This window comes from Saimiri boliviensis, chromosome 3 (genome assembly GCF_048565385.1).
Source record: "Saimiri boliviensis isolate mSaiBol1 chromosome 3, mSaiBol1.pri, whole genome shotgun sequence".
Classification (NCBI taxonomy): Eukaryota; Metazoa; Chordata; class Mammalia; order Primates; family Cebidae; genus Saimiri; species Saimiri boliviensis.
Genome location: NC_133451.1, coordinates 42,731,638 through 42,747,825, shown reverse-complemented (window position 1 = coordinate 42,747,825; position 16,188 = coordinate 42,731,638). Strand labels below are relative to the sequence as shown.

The 16,188-nt window shown below is 34.1% G+C and overlaps 1 long non-coding RNA gene across 1 annotated transcript; it reads left to right on the top strand.

Annotated features, from left to right (window-relative positions):
* Positions 1-253: 253 nt before the first annotated feature.
* Positions 254-15,236, top strand: LOC141583899 (uncharacterized). The gene is made up of 4 exons (XR_012516737.1): positions 254-308; positions 8,135-8,419; positions 12,818-12,889; positions 14,386-15,236. It is a non-coding gene; the product is annotated as an uncharacterized LOC141583899 (long non-coding RNA).
* The last annotated feature ends 952 nt before the right edge of the window (positions 15,237-16,188 follow it).

Here is a 16,188-nt window from a genome sequence, read left to right as displayed (position 1 = left end):
ACATTATAAACTTTCTGGGTCTCTGTTTTCTCATTTCTAACACACATTTGATGGTGTTGCTCTGAAAGTTAAATAAGATATATATATATATATATATATATATATATATATATATATATATATATATATAAAATGCTTAGTGTCCCTAGTATTCTTGGCACATAGGAATGTAGGCAAAACTCAAAAGATATAAGTTGCAATAATGCATATGACTAGGTTATAATAAGGACGTGTCATTGTCCCTATTTTATAGATATAAATATTGAAACTCAGAAGAGTTGCATGATTTATCCAAGGTCACACAACTGGTAAGTTACATTATTGGAATTTTCATTTAAGTCTGAAGTCTTAACCATTTTGTTTATTGCCTCTTAACTGATGGTATATTAAACTTCAACTCTGTAGTAGCGATGATGTTGCCTCTGGAATTCAGAATAAGTGATATGATCCTCTGAACCAAAGAGACATATATCTTGTACCTTATCCTGCTGAATAATTTGGCCATTGATATTGAGGTGTATATTATATTTTCATTCTTACTGTAAATGAAAATAATAATTTGTGTGTGTGTGTGTGTGGGTGGGCGGGTGGGTAGGTGAGTTTCCCTCTCAACTTTTATTTTAGGTTCTGTGGAACATGTATAGGTTTTTTGTAATTGTCTGTCACTGAGGATTGGTGTATAAATGATCCTGTCACCTAGGTAGTAAGCATAGTACCTAATCTGTAGTTTTTCAAACCATGCCCCTTTCCCACCCTCCCAAGACTAATAATTTTTAAAAAAGAATATATGACCACATTTAATTTTATATTACTTACTTATTTTTGCTTTTATGAGAGAGTATGCCCTAAGTTATCATGTGAACTGATTCTAGGCTAAGCATTATATTAAATTGTACCATGTCTCCTTTTAAGCTGTCAGAGTTCCATAGCCATATTTCTTTTGTTTTAAAAGATGTCCTATTTTCTTTTTTAAAAATTAATCCAACATTTTTATTACTTACCATCCATGCTTATTAATTTTACTATTCAGAAAACTTTGGAAGAACAGTCATTGCCTCTTTCTTTTTAAATTTTTAATTTCCATAGGTGCACCCATCACCCGAGCAGTATACACTGAACCAATCTGTAAATCTTTTGTCCCTCACCCCCGCCCAACCCTTTCCCTTGAGTCCCCAAGTCTTATTTTCTTGAGGTCTTCAAGGATGCATTTGGTGGTATGAGCCAATGGTGTGAACAATAGAAAAGCCAGATAGCTATCTGAAAAGAATAAGCAAAAAAGAAAAGGTCTTCATTATTAGGTATTATAAAAATTCTAGCAACATTGTAACAAATGAATTAAAGGAAGGCAACTGAGAGTAAAACCTACAAGCCTGTCATTAACTCGCCCCAAAAGAAACTGCAGAAGTGTCAGCCCACGGAACGGTGAAATATGATGCCATTATTCACTCTAACAGTACAGTGAGTTAAGAGAAGCTCTGACACAAAGTTATAAAAAAAACAGATGTTTTATTTTTTTTTTCTTGAATGAATGATATTTGTTAAAAAAAAGTTTCACTTTGTATGACATTGTGTTACTTTTATAGTCTGAAATTTAAGGAAAATTATCTGGAGTAAAATAATCCATCTGGTGCCAACTTGATGCTATACTATAATAGTCTTTTTCAGTAGCAAGTTTAGGGTCATATGCAAAGCAAAATATCAAGTCAAGACTGAACAAGCGTTTAGATAATTTAGCAAATAAGAAAAATGGAACTTTTCTTCTATTCTTCTTCTTAATCTCTAAGTAGTTCAGAATGCCTTATACGCCCACAGGGATGAGTAGGAAAATGCTATAGGACATAAAACTGAGCTGGATCATTGTAGTTGGGAGGCAATTCTCCATTGGTCTCTTGTACTTCTGCACATCTTGCAAAGGCCCTGATAGATTTTGTCATCGACTATCTTTTCATAGATGTTATAAAATATATTTGAAGCAGTGATAAAGTTTGTTTGGTATGTAGTATAATAGATAATATCTTTTTCAAGGACAAAGGCCTGGGAGTTTTGCTTGTGGTCCACTATAAAAGATTGGATTTCTCAAATCTTGAAGTTTCTGCAAGCCCACTGCATGTGCAACAAACACATGGGTCCCATCTCCATATTGGTTCCATGGGACATGGGAAGCAAAGATAATTAGTACAGACATGAAGCTTATACTCTCTGTTGTGGCATTGGTATAAAATTATTTGTCACTGACCAAGAAGTCTCATGTCTTCTGGCAGCATCTATGAAATTACAGCAGAATAATTTATTAGGTTGTGAGGTTAATACCTCAGGCCCTTTACTATGCTTGATAATTATTTGACCTTCAATTTCTTAATCCTTTAAACAAATATTTTTAAATTGTCCTAATCATTTTAAGCTTTAAGAATAGAGTATTTAATTTTTAAAAAGACGAATATCCTCACTGTTATAGAAATTATACTCTAGTAGCATGAGATGTGAGAAGGTCAGAGGAAACACTTCAATAAGTGAGATATCTGATGTGTTAGATATTGATTAGTGTTTTTAAGTAAGGACAATGAGTAGAGAGTATTATCTTTGTCCACTTGGGCTGCTATGTGGAATGCTGTAGATTTGTGGCTTTGAACAATAAAAACTTATTTCTCATAGTTCTGGATACTGGAAGCCCAAGCAAGATCAAATGACCAGCAAACAGTGTCTGGTGAGGGCCTGCTTTCTGACGCATAGATGGCCACGTTCTCAATGCATCCTCACATGGTAGAAGAGGGGAGGGAGCTCTATATGCCTCTATTATAGGAGCACTAATTCTGCCTCTATTATAGGAGCACTTGTTCATAAGGGGTTCACACTTATGACTTAATTATCTCCCAAGAACTCCACCCCCTAAGACCACCACACTGGGGATTAGGATTCAACGTATTAATTTGGGGAGAACATAAACGTTAAGTGTGTATCAAGGGTCAAGGTCATGGTAGAGGTGCAGAGGCTTGCAATTTTATATAGGATCTTTAGAAAAGTCCAAAACAAGAAGTGAATATAAAGACTTATTAAGAAAAACAGATGAAGGCCATTTAAAAGTTCTTTATGAAAGTAAACATATTCTTGCTATACAGTCCAGAAATTATGTTCCTTGTTATTTATCCAAACAAATGAGAACTCATTCATGTCCATACAAAAGACTGCAAACAAATATTATAGCAATTGTATTCATAATTAACAAAACATAGAAGTAACAAAGATGTTCCTCAATAGATGAATAAATAAAAAGCTGCAGTATATTCATGCAATGAATTATTAATCAATAAAAAGAAATGCATTATCAAGCCATGAAAAGACATGAATGAACTTTAAATGCATATTGGTAAGTGAAAATTCATTTTGATAAGGCTACACCCTTTACATACTATATTTTTCCAACTATTTGATATTGTGGAAAAGGAAAAACTAGGAAGATAATAAAAAGGTCAGTGGTTGCCAGGGCTTCTGAAGTAGGTGGGAATAAATAAGTAAGTAGAGTTCAGAATTTTTTAGGGAAATTAAACTATTCTAAATAATAGTATAATGGTAAATACATGTCATTATGCATTTTTCAAAGCCTATAACATTTACAGCACAAAGAATGGGCCCTAATGTAAATATATAAACTATGGACATCAGTTGATATTATGTAAGTATTGATTCATTTATTGTATCAAATGAACCACATTAATTAAAGATATTTATACTAGGAGAAGCAGGATTGGAACTGAGAAGCTATATGAGAACTTTGTATATATTCTATTTCATTTTTGTATAAACTCAAAACTCCTCTAAAAAAGTAAAGTTTATTAAAAATTATTTTTAGAGGTGAAGCCAAAAGCAATTTGGAGAACTAGTGCAATGGATTTCTAGCCAGAGGGAAGAACAGATGCAAAGACCGTGAAGCAGAAACCTGCCAACATGACATGTCAGGAGTGAGGTGGTGCTTTGTCATCAATGTTTGTGTCCCCTCAAAATTTATACATTGAAACCTAATCCCCAGTGTGACAATATAAAGAGGTGGGGCTTTGAGGAGGTGACTAGATAATGAGAGATTAATCACTTTATAAGAGAAACCCAAGAAAACTTGCTAGCCCGTTCCACTGTGTGAGAATGCAGAGAAAAGTCACCATCTAAGAGGAAAAGGCCTTCAGGCAGACACTAAATGTGTGAAGTGCCTAAATTTGGGACATTCTAACCCCTAGAACTGTAAGAGATAAATTTCTGTTGTTTATGTTACACAATTTATGGTATTTCTGTTATTTGCAACCCAAAAAGACCAAGATGAGAATCATGAAAGGTTTTTTAGCAGAAGAGTGACAAAATTTGGATTAAATTTTAAGTGAATCATTTTGGCTTCAATGCTGAGTATATTGTGGGGTAGGAGCTTGAGGGAAGCAGGTAGGATATTTAAAAGTCTATTAAAATAATCCTATTCTCTTAATAATTCTCTTAATAATCTATTAAGAGAAATAATGGTGATTTGAACATTTGGATCAAATTTTTTGACCTGAGTAACTAGAAAGACAGAGTAAAATTTTACAGGTTAGAAAGAAATATGCTTATTAAACACTGGAAGACAAAAGAAATTCTGTTTTGATTGTGCTGCTGAACTTGAGAAACCTAGTAGATGTCAGAGTCAAGGTATTGATTAGGCACTTACATATTTAATTCTAGGTAGCAGTCTCACAAGAGTTATAAATTTAGTAGCTGTCCCATGTAGTCAGTATTTAAAAATCTAAGACTAGAAAAAATGTAGATAAGAAAGAGATTTAAGAACTGAACCCTCAGGTGTATCAACATTTTGGGGTGAGATAAAAGAAAGAAAGAAATAGAGAAAACCTGTGTGTCTCAGAAACCAAATAAAGAAATTATTTTAAAGAAGAGAAATAATTGATGAACTGTTGGAAATGCTGCTGATGGGTCAAGGAGAGGATTGAGTATCAGTTATTGGTTTAGTTATATGGAAATAATCAATGATCTTGAAAATAGTTTTGCAGGTGTATCAAAAAGAAATATTGATTGTACTGGGCTCAAGAAGGAACTGGAATTTAAGAAGTGAAGATAACCCAAATACATAATATTATTACAAAAATGTTTTGCTACCATGTGACAAGTAGAAATGGGATAGCAACTACAGTGTAATATGGAAAAAGCAGAGGTTTCTGGTTTTGATTTTTAGATGAGAGAGGAGAAAGATGGCTAAAGTGAAGTTGTTTAGTAGGTTTAAGGTTACTAGTGCAAAAGCGGATGGGTTGGTCTTCGTTACAGTCATTTATCTGTAATAACAGAAAGGAATACAGACTACAAAGTGATAGGTATAGCTAGATGGGAAAATGTCATATGAGAACTTGTGAAAGTTATCCTCTGATTGCTTTTATTTTTCAGTAAAATGGTAACCAGTTATTATATCAGAGTAAGGACAAAATGATAGTGGTTGGAAGTTTTAAGGGAAGTAAGTAGGAAAATGCTTGTCTAAAAGAGTAGGGCTATAAATAAGTAAGTAAATGTAAAATGATAGAGAAGACCATTAAGGACTCACTTGAAATTTGTGATCATAAGTATAATTGAAACCAGTTCATTTTTTTTTCAATAATATCCAACTAATTGGGTATAGGAATAGAGAATGTAAAGAACTGAATTTAATTAGGGTTGGAATTTTTTCAGATAACTTGGAAAAATGAAAGAAGGTAATGAATACTGAATGACTATATAAGAGACTGACTATAGGAATGGATCATATATTAAACAGTGAAACAGAAGTGAGCACATTTCAGTGGTGAGGGACAGACACAAGGTATTATGGTCAATTACATTTAGGTCCTGGTGAAGTTAAACATTTAAGAGTTAGTGTATCTGAGAGAAAGAACTGGAGAGAAAAGAAATGGCTATGTAAACTGGAGTCCTTTAAGTTGAGATTTGGGGAGACTTCCAATCTTTGGTATTGGCAAAGTAAAGGTAAAATTAAAAAATTTAAAAAAAAAAAAAGATAAGCTGTGGGGTAACTGGCTGAGGTGGGGTGGAAGTCAAAGCATTAAAAAGAAGAGGTCAAAAAACTCTTCGAAGGTTTCTGATCTGACACTTAAGGAGTTTGGAATTTGCATTATCCCTTAACAACAAGTAAAAGTTTAAAAAAACTGGAATCCACAACTGTTCTTTGATCTCTCAGAAAACTGAAGTCACAAGGAAACTGCTGCTTTCTCAACTAAATTGGTACGACAGAAAGGAAGATACAGATAATCAAGTTTATTAGACTGGAGATCCATTAGCAGAAACCTTTGTGAGAACTAGCACTGGGGTAGGAAAATCTGAACTATAACTGATGAATTGTTGGACACTCAGTGTGAACACATCTAGAGTTAAAAACTCCATCTTTGGGTGTATGCTTACATTTTTGTGAGTTTTCCCTCCATAGCGTGCAGCAGGGAAAGGACAAAAGTAGGCAGAGCATTCTGTTCTTCAGCAGGCTGGCCCTCAAGAGAATCTATTTTACCACATACACTATTGGGGTTTTATCAGATGCTAAATGAGCAGGGGGAAAGGGAATTACCCAATTCCAGCCTTCTCTAGCCATCTAGTCTTGTGTAACAGGGGAAAAATCTGAGAAGCGCTTGCAAGGATCACAATCTAGAGACACTGGCTCACAAAGAGGATGACCTAATCATTAGATAATAGAATGTTTTGGCTTAACCCATATTTTATCACTACATTAGTAAAGGCCTATTTGCTGCAATCCTCTTTACTGGTACATCATGGCTGGCCTTCCACAAAAAAGATACAACACATTATTAAGAGGCAAAAAGCACAATTTGAAGAGACAAAGCAACTGTCAGAACTAGAATCAGATATGGCAGACTATGAACTTAAAATAACTATGATTAATATGCTGAGGGCTTAAATGGATAAGATAGCATGCAAGAATGGATGGGCAATGAAAGCCAGTAAGTTGAAACCCTAACAAAAAATGAAGAAAAAAATGCTAGAGCTCAGAAACACCAACAGGAATAAAGAATGACTGTGATGGGCTCCTTAGTAGACTGATGGAAGAATCTCTGAGCTTGAGGATATGATGACAGTGATCCCAAAACTGAAAATCAAAGAGAAAAAAAGACTGAAAAAAAAGCAGTATCTAAGAACTGTGGGACAAGTACAAATGATGTAACATGCATAATGTGATATAAGAAAGAGAATGAAGAGAGAGAGTGAGAGAGAACAGATCAGAATAAATGATTGAAGCAATAGTGATTGAGAGTTTTCTAAAATAAAAATTTTAGAAACCAAACCACAAACCTGGAAACCACAGGGAATAATAAGCAAGAGAATGCCAAACACAGAAACAAAAATAAAACGAAAAAACAAAACCACACCTAAGCATATAATACACTCAAACTGTAGGAAATCTAAGACAAAGAAAAAAGTCCTGAGAAAAGCCAGAGGGAAAAATCACCATACCTATAAAAGAATAAGAATTATCAGACTTCTCTTCAGAAACCATGCAAACAAGAAGAGAGTAAAATAAAATATTTAAAGGATTGAAGAAAAAAAAATACCAATGTAGAATTCTGTATCTTGTGAAATTATACTTCAAAAGCAAGGTGAAATAAAGACTTTCTTAGACAATCAAAAATTGAGGAATCTTGTTGTCAGTAGACCTGTCTTGTAAGAAATGTTAAAAGTAGCTCTTAAGAGAAAGAGAGAAAAATGATAAAGTCAGAAACCCAGCTCTACATAAAGAAAGAGCATTAGAAAAGAAATTGGTGAAAGTAAAATTAAAACTTTTTTTCTTATTTTTAATTGGTCTACCAGATAACAGTTTGTTTAAAAGAATAATTTTGAACCTACTTTGTTCAAACATAACAGTTCAACAACATGCTTGTTTCAAGATAATGGTTTGTTGAAAATAATGTTTTTATGGAACATAGCATATATATAAATGAAATGAATTTTAGCAATGATACAAGAGGAGGAAGAGAGGGATGAGGAGGAAGAGAGGGATTATGAATATTTTGTTATTCTAAGGTGTATTAGTCCATTTTTATGCTGCTGATAAAGACATATCCAAGACTGTGCAATTTACAAAAGAAAGAGATTTATTGTTTCTCTTGGCTTACAGTTTCTCATGGCTGGGGAAGCCGAACAATCATGGCAGAAACCAAGGAGGAGCAAATCACATCTTATGTGGATGGTAGAAAGCAGAAAGAGAGCTTGTGCAGAGAAACTCCTGTTTTGAAAACCATCAGATCTCATGAGACCCATTCACTATCACAAGAACAGCATGGGAAAGACCTGCCCCCAAGATTCAGTCATCTCCCACTAGGTCCATCCAACAACATATGGGAATTATGGGAGCTACAAGATGAGATTTGGGTGGGGACACAGAGCCAAACCATATAATAAGGTATATGTACTACCTGTGATTAGTGTTATTTAGAGGCAGATTTGAATTAATTGTGCATGTATAAAACAAACTCTAGGGGAATTACTAAAAAGAAGATAGAAGTATAATTGATACACTAAGAACTAATAAGCCTAGATATCAAAAATGTCATCTACATGAATATGAAAATTATCAAGAGTAAGGACAGACATTATGCTGAGAAAATAGCCTGGAGCCAGAAGTTTAAATATTCAACAAATGAGAGAAAATTTTAATGATCTTTTAAAATCTGTGAGAAATTCCAAAAAAGGCAGTAGGTAGTAATCTAATGCCATGTGATTCATTTATCAGGAATTTTAGAAAAGCGGAAAAGAACATGATCTGGAAGCATCCTGTAAAGAAGCATGCATTTTGTCTTGTGAGCAATACAGAGCAATCGAGTATATGATAGAGTATATACATATGCTTGTATGTGCATAAATTTCTTAATCAGATAATGTGTACATTTATATAGGTTTTTCACTAAGCTTGAACACTTGGCATGGATACAGTCACAACTTTTATAAATAGAAATTATTTTTCTCTTAAAACAGCACCTAAGAAGATCACTCTTATAACACAGTGAGAATTATATTGGCAGAGTCTATTGGGAGAGTTCTAGTGAGAAAAATTGGGAAAGGCTGAAAATAGGGCAATAAAAGAGGGAATGGCTATTAGAGAGGCAAAGGATATATATATATATATATATAATGTCCAAAGTATTGCTTGCTCTATCATCTATCTACCTATGTTTTTATCTATCTACATATATGTGTGTATGTGTATATTATATATGTATAAAAAATTGAGAGATAATCCTAAATGCCTATCTACCTATGTTTTTATATCTCTACATATATATAGTGTATATATTTTATATAACATATATATTTTATATATGTGTGTGTCTATATACATATATATAGATATATATATGTATATATGTGTGTGTGTATATATATATATATATATATATATATATATATACACAGAGAGAGAGGGAGAGAGAGAGAGAGAGAGAGAGAATCCTAAATAACTTTCCATTTCTAAGGTGTCTGGATAGATGATAATTAAAATAAGGAATAGTAGAAAGACGGATTTTGGAAGAAGGGTGAAGGATCAATTTTGAGCACATTGCATGAAGGTTCTTGTGAAACACTGAAGTGAATGTGAAAAGGAGGAAGAAATCCAAGATGACTTTTGGGTTCATATATTGTGTAACATGTTAGATGGTCATGTCTTAATAGCTAAGATCAGGAGTGTGTAAGAATGACCAAGTCTGAAAGTAATTCCAGTTTCTGGCTGAACACCTGAGAGCCAGGGAAGCCCATGGTATGACTGTGCCACTGAGTGCTAAGATGGGACATTATTTGTGAGTATGTTTACGAGAATGTTTCTGAATGAGACTTGCATTTGATCTGTAGACTCAGTAAGGGAAACCACCCTCTTCAGTTTAAAAGGATATCTTCCGATCCATTAAATACCTGAATACAACAAAAAGGCAGAGAAAAAAACAATTTCCCCCTTTTGCTTCTTGCCTGCCTATTTGGACTCAGACATTGATCTACTGCTGCTGCTCAAGAACTGGGATTAATACCATGAGCTTCCCTGGCTCTCAGGTGTTCAGCCTGAAATTGGAATTATAATACTGGATTTCCAGGGTCTCCGGTAGAGAGCAGATCATGGGACCAATATACTATTGGTTTGGTTTCTCTGGAGAACTGTAACACCAATTTCTTTCTTTCTCATGATTAAAAAAAAAATGTAGGTAGGTAGTCTAGGTTTAATAAGAGAATTGCCAAGCCAACCTGAATGTACCTTGTTAATGAACTGCTCTCCAGTTTTTAATGTTAAATATTAGAGACAAAGAGCAAACTTGCAAAATTTTCCTGTTACAACCTACTATGTGAGACATAGTGTGATTATTTGGACAAAACTAACCTTTTCTATATTTCTAAGGTTAAGTTACTTTTATCTCCAATCTACAGATGAAGGAACAGACTCAGAGATGCTAAGTAGGTAGCTCAAAAATTAGGTAATAAAAGACAGAAACCTATCTTCTGACTAAATTCCATGCTCTTTCTGTGTAACTTACTTCCATTCTAGGGTTTCCAGCTTTAGGGGTGAGGTGCTGGGGGAAGGGGAGTGCTGAGAGGTAAGAGAATTGAGCAAGAAGGGCTAAAGTATAGGGTATGGTGAAAAATAAATTACTGTAGAAGACCACAGTGTTCACTGTTGGAGAGCAGGGATTAATTAGTTATTTATATAATGTATTTTCTATATTATCTATTAGGAATATTTCTTTATTAAATCTATCAATGTATTTTTGGTGTGTGTTCTAAAACATTTAAAGAGAGGTAAAATTTGTATTTCCAAGGTGCATGTATATATATGTATGCATTTATACATTTTAAAATCAGGTAATGACTAAGTTTTTATAGTCTTCTGAGTCTTCTATTAAGCTCAAAGACTTAGCCCATGTATATTCACAACTTTTATAGAAAGTATTTTCTTCTAACAACAGTCAATATATAACTTTACTTTTACTGTGAGAGAACTAGAAAACTACTATTTTCATACATACAAAACCTACTTTTTTATGCAGCCAGAAAGATATGATTTGAAACTCTAAAGTATTGATAAAAGCCTTTTATAATGTATTATCTCCATTCTGCCAAAACAACACATATTCTCGAATTTTAGGGATGATTCTGTCAGAATTTTTAATACATTTTCAACTATAATTACACTTCTAAAAACAAATGTTGGCATATATCATGCTTTGTGGAATGTATATATTTTAATAATAGCCATATCTGTAGTAATACAATATCTGTTATGGGAAAGAAAAATAATTCCTATCTATTGAAATTGTCAAAATGTATATATATATATATATATATATATATATATATATGCTAAGCTTTAACATTAGCAAAAACCTATGTCAATTAAAGAATTATCTGACTATGAAATTAAAATAATTGAAATATCTATGTTCACGATCTCAACATCATTTACAAAATTTCACTTAGCAATTGTCTGAAGTGACTGGCTTCAGAGTAATTGCAGGTATTTGAGAGAAAGCAACTAAATCACTTAGAATTTGTTGGCAACCAAAATAAATTATAACTAATTAATTTTAAGGCAAAAGTATTTATTCATCCATTAATGAATTCACCTATTTACTCATTCTTTCATTTATTCTTTGTACCTTCTTTGTACCACATTTGTATTGTGCAATAATGGTTTTAACCACAGATAATGGCACTCACTTAATGGGAATGTAGAAATTTGACTTGAAGTCGCTTGGAAGCATGAACACTAAGTGTTTTACAAAGTTAAGAACATTTCACTGGGGGCTGAGCGAAGTGGCTTACCTGTAATACCAGCACTTTGGGAGGCCAAATCAAGGCAGACTACTTGAGCCCAGGAAATTGAGACAAGTCTGGGCAACATGACAAAATATCATCTCTAAAAAAAAATGCAAAAAATTAGCTAGACATGGTGGTATGTGCCTGTCGTCCCAGTTATTCAGGAGGCTGAGGAGGGAGGATCACCTGAACCCAGGGAGGTTGAGGCTGTAGTGAGCATGATTGTGCCACTGCATTCCAGCCTGGATGACAGACTCAAAAAAAAAAAAAAAAAAAAAGAGAGAGAGAGAGAGAGAGAACATTTTACACAAAGAAAAAACTTCCCACTTCAAATTTTAAGTTAATAGCATTTACATTGAGAAATGCTATGTGTACATTAAAGAGAAAAACACATTCCTTAACTTCAAAGGACTAATAGCCTAGTGGGAAAACCCCAGCCATACACCAAAACTTCTTTTATTATATGGCAAGTACTCTTATGGAGAGACTCATAGGCTATTACAGAGTCACAGCCCAGCAAGGGAGGTAAGAGGGGGCACAAAAGTTTCCTCAGAAAGATAATCTCTGAACTTAAATTTTGGAGAGCCCTAGAATTCAGCCAGCAGAAAAGGGGTAACAAGTACCCCAGACAGAAGAACTGAATAGCAAAGCAAGAAGGCACAGGGAGAATGGTGAGTGTCTTCTGGAAGGTATGTGTTTGGTGGAATTTTTGTATGATAAATGCAGAAATGGTAGGAGGTAGAGCCTGGAGACACGAAAGACAGGTCATGAGGTGACTTACTTGTCACAGGAAGCTTTTAAAATGTTAAGCAGATAAGTCAAAGTGGCAAGATCAGTTCTAAATGTTAGACAAGCATCATTGTGATGGTTAAATTTGCAGAGTGAATATTGAAGGTGGTGAGGCCAGATAAGAGGTTGTAGTTCCTGGACTTTTTCTGTGGTCTCTTCACTCTCCCTTCCTCTAGACCATGCCTTTTGTGTTCCATCTTCTCTTTTTGGTTTGCAGATGTCTGAGACGAATAGCAGCCCTTCAGGGAAAATAGAAGGAGAAACAAAAGGAAGGAGACAACCAGAACCAGTAAGAATTTGGAGACGGAGCTCCAGCAGAGTTTGCAGGGTGGGGGTGGTGGGGGGGAAGGGGGAATTACAAAAAACAAGTTAGTTGCAGCAAACCCTGTGAAGAAAGGTGAGACTTTACCTAAAGCAAAGGAAGGAAGAGTGAAGGCAAGGGATTTGTGAAAATACCATAGATTTCCTTGCCTTTTGCTACGTACTGACATATAAGGAAGACTGGTGTCAAAGTAATGCTTTTTCAAGGACTTTAAGAAGGTCTATCTCTCCTAAATATATGTCTTACTGTTTCCTGTTGTCTGAAATACCTTTAACACCAGATGAGTAAATTTAGTTCAGCAGAACAGATTGGAACAGAAATTTATTGACTTGGATGAAACAGTATATCAAGTTTAGCTAGTGGAAATAGGAAGTGTTGCAACAGTGAATTTAGGGGAGCATACCCAGATTACAACCTTATGGAAAATCAGGGCAGGATAAAAAAGGAGAAGGCTGTAGAACGCTTGCATTTTTGTGATTACAAGAGTGAAATGAGCCAAGAACAAAGAGCAAATGAAAGAGGATGTCTCATTGAGCCGGAACCACCCATTACTGTACTTTCAGTGACTCTACCCACAGGCTAAGAATACTATGGTAAACAAATATGTATAAATTAATTTAACAGAAAACATTAGAAAATTTGCACTGGAGGATTTTTTTTTTTTGGTGGATAAAGAATAAGATAATTCTTGGATGGCCTTGGACTTGATCAGCAGAATTTTATAGTCTAAGGTTTTGAGAACTTGAGACATGCAGACCTGATTGAATTGCCTAACTTAGTAATTATAAGTAAATAAATTAATACCTTAAGAATTCATATTGTAATACCTAAAATAACTACCCCATGGTGTTAGAGAATGGAAAAAAAACAACAAACAAAACTAAAGGACACAGTATAGATGAATCAATATGGAGGAGGCAAGAAATCAAGTTTATAATCAAATATAAATTACTAATCTCAGTATCTTTCTTGAGGGTATATTTTGATAATGAAAGTGAGTTGGGCAGGGGCTTTGCTATTTTTTGTAAGATGAGAAGGCAAAAAGAAACAATATAATTCTAAAGTCAATCCATTTATCTTAATATCCCCAGGTTAATGCTTATGAGAGAGAAATTCTAAATTATTAATTAAAGTATTGATGGTGAGTCCTATTTCAGACTCTCTTGAGATGTAAAATGTATGAATAACATGAAGATGACAACAAATATTGGGATGTGGTTTCTCTTATTTTATATTACATGTAAAACCAGAGGGTTTTCAATAAGTAAAAATAGATATCTAGTAATATTTTATTATAATAATTTTTAATTTTTAAAACTCATGTAGAAGTGATTGCTTAACCTATTCTGGATAGATCATATACTATGTAATATATACTTCATGCATATATTGTGTGTATATATATATATATATATATATACATTTTTCAGAAGAACATTTTCTGTCCTTCTTTTTTGTTCTAGCACTGATGTACAGGAAGGCCCACATCTCCACAAGGAAATGTTTTCTGACAGTGTCACGAGTGGCCCAATCCCTTGGAGAAGGTGAGTAGGGTAAGAGCTTTCTGGGAGTGCTGGTGATACAAAATTGTAATTTGTTTGAAGGAGGTAAGCAAGATCTGTCAAATAAAAAGTTTGGCATTTTAGAGAATCAAAGATCACATTAATATTGGGAATGATTTTAAAAATAAGAAATAAGGACATCAGTGTGGAATGAATTTTTAGTTTGTGAAGTCATGAGACAATTGTCTGTGAGAAGGCAGATAATATCTGTGGCTCATCTCTCATTTTTCAAAATAGTTTTATATTTGGTATCATTGTAAATCTTAAATTGGAAAAAAACAACAAGTTGATTCTCTTTATATATGGGTAGTCTTCATAACTACAACTAAAATAAATTTCAAGGCTGGGGAAGAGCCATATAGTAAATATGTGTCTGGCTTAGAAGATTTTAAAGGAAAGTTTTGCTTTGCACTCTAAATGTTAAAAAACCCTTCAACATACTCTTTATTTTATTACAGTTTCTCAGAGATTATCAACATCGCTTTTGCAGTCTTTTCTGCGAGTACTCTAGTCCTCCTGGATATGTTGAACAGTTTATCTTTAAGATCTTTTCTAGAGATCTGGACCTGGAATCAAATTAGTTTTAAATGGATGAGTACTCTTACTATAATCTTTCTTATTGAGGCTTAATTTCTTTTTAATGATGTTTGCTTTAGCATTTTTTGTTTTAACATAAATCTCTTTAGTTAAGAATTCTGTGGTTAGCTGGACTGCTTTCTTTCTATTAACGGTACAGTGCTCAATTCACATAGTTGTCCTCTTGCTTTTTTTATACTAATACACTATAATAAACTATCTTATTAAAACAAACAAACAAACAAACAGACCTCTTACAAAATGTAAAAGCCCAAAAAAGCAAGTGCTGAGTCAAGGCTCTCTGGAAAATTGGCTCATTGTTGGTTTTCATATCTCTGACATTGTTTCATTATATTATTCTTTGGATGTTACTGAGTCTTGCTATATATCTCAACTTGTTTTGTTGTTGTTGTTGTTGTTGTTGTTTTGAGACAGAGTCTTGATGGAGTGCAGTGGGCTCACTGCAGCCTATGTCAACCACGTTCAAGCAATTATTGTGCCTCAGCCTCCCGAGCAGCCTGGACCACAGGCGCATGCCACCACTCCCAGCTAATTTTATGTTTTTAGTAAAGACAGTGTGTCTCTATGCTGTCAAGGCTGATCTTGAACTCCTCATCTCAAATGATCCACCTTTCTCGACCTTCCAAAGTGTTGGGATTATAGGTGTGAGCCACTGTACCCAGCCTCAACTTCTTTACACATATGTTCTCTGTGCACCTGTGCTCATCAGAAAAGCTCACCAAATAGTCACAATTATCCTTCAGCCAACACTTTTCTATGCTTAATTTAGATTATTAGCATTTGTTCAATCAGAATTTTTTAAATGTCTTCTATAATTTTTGTGTATGATATTGGCCAAGATGAACCTTACCATTGCCCTCCACTTGATTAAATTTTGACAGGCCTCTTCCTGACTCTAGGGCCTGACCACCTTTTCCTAGAGCATTAACTTCAGAAAATTTGTATTTGTGAATCTTTTCTCTGCCTCTTCGAGTTGTAAATCTTTTTGAAAGCCCTTTGCCAATATTTCAACCCATATATGTCTTCCTCAAGGATCTGGAAACTATCTTATGCAATGAAGATAGTGCTCCTATTGCCCAGTTTCTGTGGGAGGGTTAGTTCCTAACT